The sequence below is a fragment of the Garra rufa genome, chromosome 5 (assembly GCF_049309525.1).
Source record: "Garra rufa chromosome 5, GarRuf1.0, whole genome shotgun sequence".
In the NCBI taxonomy this organism is placed as follows: Eukaryota; Metazoa; Chordata; class Actinopteri; order Cypriniformes; family Cyprinidae; genus Garra; species Garra rufa.
The window spans coordinates 19,115,742-19,125,348 of record NC_133365.1 but is presented as its reverse complement, the minus strand read 5'-3'; positions in this window follow the sequence as shown (position 1 = coordinate 19,125,348).

Genomic DNA, 9,607 nt, shown 5'->3' with positions numbered 1-9,607 from the left:
ATATATATATATATATATATATATATATATATATATATATTATATATATATATATATATATATATATATATATATATATATATATATATATATATATATAATTATATATATATATATATATATATATATATATATATATATATATATTAGTGGTGGGCTGTTAACGTGAGACTCTTATCAGGCGATAAAAAAAATATCGCCGTTAATCTATTCTCAAAGTTGGGTTGGCAGCTGGGTCTAAACTACGCAAGATATGATGACTTTCACCTTGATATTTTAGCGCGGATGACGTATACCTAGTCAAATTGCACTGTTGGGGGCGAGAACGAGTCTTCAACTTCTGTGAAATTACCACATCAAATGAGACGTGCAAACATGGATGCAGTTATGAAGCCGCTTCAGGGCAGGTGCGTTGCTAGACCCTTTTTACTGGGGCACATGCCCCAGTGAAAATCTGCTGTGCCCCAGTAAAATCTCAAGTTTGAGTTATAATTTACTTTGATAATCCCGAAATAAAGACATTAAACTATATGCAACAACTGAATTGACGCTTCTAAAAGTATTGCAGTTTAATGGAAGACTATGCACACAGAAATCATGCAGCCTTTTGCGCAGAAGTACTTGGTTACACAAGTTTGTATAGGTAATTATGTTGTAAATGCAATTGTCAAGCAGTTTGTGATGCATTTTGGAAACAGGAGATGAGCGCCTGATCTAATGCGCCACCTGGCCCGTTCTCGAAGACTTACTTTTAGTCATTATTTGGGTAGCACACATATTCTGAATGCCTTCAGCAGAATTCAAATTAGCCATTTTAATCTAGATTAATCTAGATTAATTCCAAGATTTAATCTAGATTAATTCCAAGATTTAATCTAGATTAATCTAGATTAAAAAAATTAATCTATACCCACCCCTAATATATATATGCTTACAGAAAGGGAGACAGACGCCTTTGGTCTTTTGGCTGCCTGTGCCCTTAAAGGAACACTCCTCTTTTTTTGGAAATAGGCTCATTCTCCAACTCCCCCCGAGTTAATAAGTTGGTTTTACCGTTTTGAAATCCATTCAGCCGTTCTCCTGTTCTGGCGATATCACTTTTAGCATAGCTTAGCATAGATCATTGAATCCTATTAGACCAATAGCATCGCGTTCAAAAATGACCAACGAGTTTCCATATTTGTTGTATTTAAAACTTGATTCTTCTGTAGTTATATCGTGTACTAAGACCGGTGGAAATGCAAAGCTGCGAGTTTCTAGGCTGATAAGATTAGGAACTACACTCCCATTCCGGCGTAATAGTCAAGGAAGTTTGCTGCCGTAATATGACCGAAGCAGGCGGGGTATTATCAGAAATGAGTTCCCAGCTAGTTTAGCATTTGCACATGTGCTGCATGGTATTACTGCTCCTGCTTCAGCCTTATTACGGCAGCAAACTTCCTTGACTATTACACCGGAATGGAAGTGTAGTTCCTAATCTTATCAGCCTAGACAATTGAAGCTTTGCATTTCCACCGGTCTTAGTACACGATATAACTACAGAAGAGTCAAGTTTTAAATAGGACAAATATCGAAACTCATTGGGTCATTTTTGAACGTGATGCTCCTGGTCTAATAGGACTCAATGATCTATGCTAAGCTATGCTAAAAGTGATATCGCCAGAACAGGAGAACGGCTGAATGGATTTCAAAACGGGAAAACTCAACTTATTAACTCGAGCGGAGTTGGAGAATGAGCCTATTTCCAAAAAAAGTGGAGTGTTCCTTTAACATAGAGTTAATGCCATGAAATGGGTTGGTGGTCTGGTGGGGGTGGGAGTAGGGGGTGGCATGTAGAAAGTGAACCCTATCCTCCAACTGTAACATCAGCCACTTCTTTTCTGCATGAATTACAACAGAGTCAGCTACAACCCTGAAGCCCTGAAAAGTTTACACACTTTACATTCACAGTCTGAGCTCCCCCTATTATGACCACAGAATGACCGCAATCCCCTAGTCACCTCTCTCACTGATGGAAAGAGTCCTAAGATTATGTCTGTGACATACTCTTATTGATGTTATAATCAAACCTAAACATTTGATTATTATCATGCCCATGTTACAGAGAAGGAAAACCCAAGGGGACCAATAATTATGAGAATTAAGTCATATTTCATTTTTATGGAGTAGTTGTGCTTTTTGTGGCTTATTTTAAAAGTGGAAATGTAGAACATTGATATATTTAATTTTGTCTTTTATTTTGAACAGTTTTTTTTTTTATCTTGACATTGAAGCTATTTCTGTTGTCATTTGTTGAGCATGAAACATTAAGGGAAGCCATACACAAATAACCTCATTGTTTCTGTTTTATAGCTTGCAAATGACTGTTATTGCAATTACCTGATCCCTTACCAAAGACAACTGTTGTTGAGCTTAATCCATGCTGTTTTTCAATATCAAACTAAATGATAATAACAAAAGTGTTGAAGATATTGACTCATTTTATTATTCAGTCTTTGTGGGCTTATTGTTTAACCACAGTCAGCACATATCAGTCTATACATTTCAGGAATTGGATTACCAGGGCTTGTCCTGTTCATTCCCATACCATTTCCCAGCAGAATGGCTCTAATGTTGGAGTGACTTATGTGGTATAGACTCCCTCTCTAGTTACCAAGCTGTCCCTATGCAACCCTATCCCAGCGGAGGGTGTTAACAGGGAGCTCAGAATCCATTAGGGGTTTAGGTTGGCTAGTGAGGTTATATATGTAACCCTGGACCACAAAACCAGTCATAAGGGTCATATATAGTCAAGTATAGTTGGTTAGGATAGGACAATATTTGGCCGAGGTACAACTATTTAAAAATCTGAGGGTGAATCACCTTTAAAGTTTTCCAAATTAAGTTCTTAGCAATGCATATTATTAATCAAAAATTAAGTTTTTATATATTTTAGGTAGGAAATTATATAAGAAAATATCTTCCTAGAGCATGATCTTTACTTAATATCAATATGATTATTGGCATAAAAGTAAAATCGATCATTTTGACCCATACAATCTATTTTTGGCTATTTCAACAAATATACCCATGCTACTTAAGACTGGTTTTGTGGTCCAGGGTCACATATATTAGTGCTATTGATGGGAGAACAGCCTGCAATGGATATTATTGTCAGATATTTAGCTATATTTCAGTGTAACCACAAACGTCACACTGATGATCCGTCCAGCTTCTGTTTGCTCTCTAATCTGGCTCTGTTATGCTTAAAAGTCCCATCACTGTTTCAATTGTGTCCTATCACTGGCAACTGAGCTTGATTGTCATATTTTTGCCCAAATCCTATGATTATACTATATTGTTGCCATTTATTAACTCACTCCCTGTGTAATTTTACTCTTCACTGATAATTGTAAATCCCCATAATGTTTACTAATGTCCTCTTTTGGATAATAATCCTGCACTATGCCAACAACTCATTAGAACTGCATGTTTGCTTTCATTCTCATCTGTGAACCGTAGTGTGTCCACTTCCAGCACCCCCCTTCTGCCGTCTTTCAGCAGTGCCTGTGTCTCTACAAGTTTCTCATTGCTCATATTTTGTTCTTATTGTGTTCTGGTTGTGGTGATGACATTTGATCCTCTCTGTTCTGCTCCCAAAGGACATCTGGCCTCTAACGCCAAAAAGTTGTTAACAGAGCAGGTGCTGACATATTTACTTCTTGCTGGGGCTGTATAATGGTGTTTTTCAGAGTGCAAAAAGGCTTGCGCCATGGATACCATTTCAGTGTTAATGCTTTTATGAACACTGGCATGGAATGTTGTTGTAAAGGTGTGTGATTTCTGTTACTACGAGTAATGGTGATTTATGTTATTATGTGAAGTTCTGTTGTGAATGCCATACTGAAAAATGTTGAGAATAAATAGCAGCCAAGGCTTTGCATGAAATTGATTGGGTTTTGATGTCCTCCAAGCAGTAATGAAGTTTCTATTTTAATGACATTTTTATTATTAATGGACATAACATTACATGGTTCATCTTACATGAGCAGAGGTATATTAATGACGTTAACAGCAGCGGCCCCCTATATTACAGTTGAGGTCAATAGTTTACATACACTTTGCAGAATCTGCAAAATGTTAATTATTTTACCAAAATAAGAGGGATCATACAAAATGCATATTATTTTTTTTTATTTAGTAATAGTCTAAATAAGATATTTCACATAAAATATGTTTACATATAGTCCACAACAGAAAATACTAGTAGAATTTATAAAATTGACCTTGTTCAAAAGTTTACATACACTGGATTCTTAATACTGTGTTGTTACCTGAATGATCCACAGCTGTTTTTTTTTGTTTTTTGTTTAGTGGTAATTGTTCATGAGTCCCTTGTTTGTCCTAAACAAATTGCTTCAGAATAATCCTTCAGGTCTCAGAAATTCTTTGTTTCAGCATTTTTGTGTATTTGAACCCTTCCCAACAATTACTGCGTGATTTTGAGATCCATCTTTTCACACTGAGGACAACTGAGGGACTATTACAGAAGGTTCAAACTCTCATTGATGCTCCAGAAGGAAGAACAATGCATTAAGATCCGGAGGGAGGTAAAGTTTTGAACAGAATGAAGTTTACATTTTTCTTATTTTGCCTAAATATCATATTCTTTTGATTTAGTACTGCTCTTCAAAAGCTACAGAAGATACATGTTTCCCAGAAGACAAAAGAAGTTAAGTTTACCCTGATCTTGAATTAAACAATTTTCACCCCCGCCTCTTAATGCATTGTGTTTCCTTCTGAAGCATCAATGAGTGTTTAAACCTTCTGTAATAGTTGCATATGAGTCCCTCAGTTGTCCTCTGTGGAAAAAGATGGATCTCAAAAACCTAAAGTCAATGTTAGAAAGGGTTCAAATACACAAAAAGGCTGAAAACCTGAAGGATTTTTCTGTTCAGGATAAACAAGGGACTTATGAACAACTATCACTAAAAAAAACCACACACCTGTGGATCATCCAGGTTACAACACAGTATTAAGAATCAAGTGTATGTAAACTTTTGAATGGGGACAATTATTTTCTCTTGTGGACTATATGTAAACATCTTTTATGTGAAATATCTTATTCAGGTCAGTACTAAATAAAAAATAACATGCATTTTGTATAATCCTTCTTATTCTGGTAAAATAATTAACATTTTGCAGATTCTGCAAGGTGTATGTAAACTTTTGACCTCAAGTGTATGTTCTTATTTTGTTTTAATCCAAAGTCCATCATACACCTGCAAAAAATTCCATGCTGTCTTAGCTGGCCCAGCTATTAAACGTGCAAAACTTGAGTGGTACAGCATGACAACAAGCATAAAGCTAACCTTGTAACCAGTTTTTTCCTTGCTTTTAGCTTTGCCTGTTGCATTTGCTGTGCTTCCTTGTAACTGTTCCTCTTTTGTTGCCGTAGCTGTAGTTGTGTATTTTACTCAACTCACACTAGGGACAAGCCACTGCAGAGACCTCACTAAGAGCTTAGGCAAATGCTAGCATCCAACTGGAGCCCATCCAGCCAGACGGCCACATGCTAGACTGCCACCTGGATCACCGCAACAGTTTGGCTGATAAAAAGCATCATGCCTTATTGGTTTCACCACATTTGGAACTGCTGGCCTATCGCTGTCACGCCTACAGGTGCAAAATCTGGCATCGCTCACTTCCATCTTCCATCTCCTTAGTGGCCTTACTATTGGGCAGCCTAACCTCCCAAAGTGCAGCAGTAGCCAGAGTTCACTTGTGGATCGGCAACACTGAGAGTTGTGCCAATCTGAGGGAAGAGGGACAAGGGGTTACCAAGGCATGAAAGCAGGGGTGGGCTACAAAGACAAGGTCACACTGGGAGCTGCTGAGGGATTTGGTGCGTTTTGGATAGGTTTTTTTTTTTTTAATTGCCTCACTCTGTAGCTAGAGCAAAAAGAACTGGCTGGGCAGCTGGTAGCCTGATCTACCCTGTGCATCATGAGCAAGGAAGGCTGAAGGAGGCTCATTGTGTGGCCAGGAGGGGGAGATGTTTTCTGAGAAGGTTTGAGTTACCTTAAGGGGGCTTGACATTGTCGAGGAAAGGAAGAAAATGAGGGCAAAGCAACTGCCTGGCGTTGGATGCATCAAAAGGGTTTGGATGAAAATTAAGATATTGGATGACCCAGCCAGGTTCTTGTCCAGGACCTTTTCCAGCTTCCAGGGTTAGGCCTGGTGGACCTACCAGCAAGCAACTGCAGTGTTAGTGCGTTCAACTACCGTTGAGTCCTTTCCCACGGAAATGGTTCGATGACTCCAAAGGTCTTCGTTGTACCCGATGACATTATAGTAATCCGGTCGCACTGATTCGGATCGGCCAGGTCTGGTTGGCAGGTGGTTGATGGGGCTGACAGTTTGCGATTACATTTTATCAGACACTTGACTCCAGTGCCCAGACAGTGGAGTTAACGCTTATCGCAAAGCGCATAGCTATTTCTTGTTCTTGGTGGGACTGAGACTAGTTGTAAAGATGAAGGATTATCTCAGCTTAGCTGACCTATTCCACAACCTTAGCATTTTTGTTTGTGGGTCAACATGAAAAAGGAAGGATAAAGACAAGACACACAATGATAAACCCTATTAGTAAGCTCATTACAACGGCAGAGGGAGACGATGGTGAGAAGATAGGGATTGCTGTCTCCTCCTTGTCCTTACTCACTCTTTCTTTTTTCTGTATCTGGTCATTCCAGCACAAGATGATTCAACTGTCAGCCTGGGACCACATTGCGCTCTTTGTCAAATTCTCTGTCCTTGTTGTGCACTGGTTTAGTTAAGAGTATGGGCTGCATTTGCACAACAAAGCAACAAGGTGTAAAGGAACCCTCCGCTGGGACCCCCACATTGGTCACAGGGAATCTGGGGTCTGCGTCCGTCCAGTCGGCTTTCACACATCCTGCCCCCCTTCAGTATCTGGTTACGTCCACTGTCCTCCGATAAACAATGCTGAGTCTGACTCAGATCTTGCTCCCATCTCCTTCCCAGACCCTATCGCCGTGGATGCACCAATGATTTCCCTCCTTTCTGTCATTATCTCACCACCACATCTATGGAAATGAGCCCCATTTGGAGACCAACCCAGGGCTGAGAGAGCTGTTGCAAATGAGGCTGTCCTTAATTGGTGCAGGGAGCCCAGTAAGACAGGAGGGGGAGCACTGATTCGCTCCACACACACACACACATAGAGTGACCAAGTTGATTCATGTTAATGTGGAAACCCAAGCTCTTCTGCCTTTTTTCCGTCAAATAAAGCAATGTTTTTCTGCTGTGTTTCCTTTTGTAAATAAATGCCCCTAGGGTGGGCCGAAGAGCCCCTTAAGAGATGCAGTGGACTGTGCATTAGCTACGGAGAGGGCTGCTATCTAGGGAATTGGGGTTCAGTCCAAAGGCCTGACATTTTCTTCAGAAATCCTCTTTGTGCTTACATCTCTAGTTTCAATATTTCCCTTCAGTTACTTACCAAACGCCACCCTTCACTGGTCCACAGCTCTACCCCCCTTCTCTCATCCGCTCTCTCTGTCTTTCCCTCTTTCCAAAGTCTCAACCCCTCTCTCCATCCCCACCCCTCTCTCTTTCCCTCTCCTATCCTCCCCCTTTCCCAAAAACTGATCTCAGATTAACTTTAACACTATCCCTGGTGCAAAAGGTAGCGCCTGCCTCTGATGCGTCTCCCTCCAGTAGAGCCGTACAGGGAACCCACACACTCACTCCTCCTCTGTCCTCTCATTCTGGGATCACTTTCTCCAAACTTTTGCTCTTTGAAATCAAGCGTACCCTGAGGCACGGATCGGGCCGTGTTTGCCATTCTTGTCCTTGGCGGTTGTTCGGTGGAATTGGACCAGCACAGCGCTCTGTGTGAGCGGAGGATTTAGGAGGGTTTTTCTGGGCAGTCTTCCCCTCCCTTTTTCTGCATCCAAGAGCAGAGCCCCTCCGCTCTTGAGACTGCGTTGATGGTACCCACTTGGATGTGATTTAGAGGCTGATGCACAGGTGACGTGCTGAACTTCCGTCCTGTGAAGGCAGGTGAGTGCTCAATTCTTAGTTGTGGTCTCTGAACCAGAGCTCTTGTGTTTTGTTCTTGTTTTCTTATGACAAATTCACTTTCTTTCAGTCCATGTCAGTTTCTCACAAGTGATGTTCAGGCGCTCTCTACCTCTTTTACACCTCCCTTCTCTCTCTCTTTGTCTTGGAAACACACTTGGTGTGATAGTTTTAACTTCCAATCGGTAACTAAGTAATTTTGATAACATCTATCAATGGTATTTATGCCAGTCGTCAGACAGGCAGCTTGTTTGAGATCAGTTTCTGAGAGGTTAGCCAAATGAACTTTGCCAGTCTATGTAATGTGATGTGGAGAGCAATGGATTTGCCTGTTGGCATCTTACACAGTATCTCATGGTTCACTTGGGAATCCCATCAAATGCCAGTTTTGTCTGTGCTGTAGTTTCATGACGGAAGATGTTATACGGGACATTGTCCGAACACATAGGCTCTCTTCAGGAGACTGAATTTCAGTTATGTTTAAAGGTGGATGTTCTTTCTCATTTGTGACCCTGGACCACAAAACCAGTCTTAAGTCGCTGGGGTATACAGTATTTGTAGCAATAGCCAAAAATACATTGTATGGGTCAAAATTATTGATTTTTCTTTTATGCCAAAAATCATTAGGAAATTAAGTAAAGATCATGTTCCATGAAGATTTTTTGTAAAATTCCTACTATAAATATATCAAAATGTAATTTTTGATTAGTAATATGCATTGTTAAGAACTTAATTTGGACAACTTTAAAGGTGATTTTCTCAGTATTTAGATTTTTTTGCACCCTCAGATTCCAGATTTTCAAATAGATGTATCTCGGCCAAATATGGTCCTATCCTAACAAACCATACATCAATAGAAAGCTTATTTATTGAGCTTTCATATGTTGTATACATCTCAGTTTTGTAAAATTTTACCTTATGACTGGTTTTGTGGTCCAGGGTCACATTTGGCAATGAGAAGAAACGCTACACTTAAAACCATGACTTAACTTAATCCATTCTTAACTTAAGTAGCTTGAATTAAAATTTACGGTTGCATCCATGCCAATTTTGAAATGCTTTAATTAACAGCATCCTGATATTATTCACACTTAATTGTTGAAATGTTTTTAATTTCTAGTTTTAACTAGTAGTATAATTTCTTGCATCTTTTTAGATTTATTTAATTTATTTTAAGACTGATTTTTTTTTATCAGAAGTTATGACACTTTCTTTACTGTATAGTAGTTTTATGCGATAGCTCATTGCTAAATTTAATTTGCTTCTGTTGGATAACTATCCTACTAAGGCAAAGACAGATCATCCGACTCCTGTTCTAAGATTCCAACATTGTATGAAATATGAGAAATTTATTAGACTTACATTTGATATGTCTTTATTAATTGAGCTACCACGACATTGTGAGCTTTGGTTCGGTTTGTTGAGTGAAATCTGATTTTGCAATACTATGAAGAGTTTACATAACTCACAATAGGCAAGGCAACATAATTGCGTAATGCAACTTATTTATATAACATTATATAAT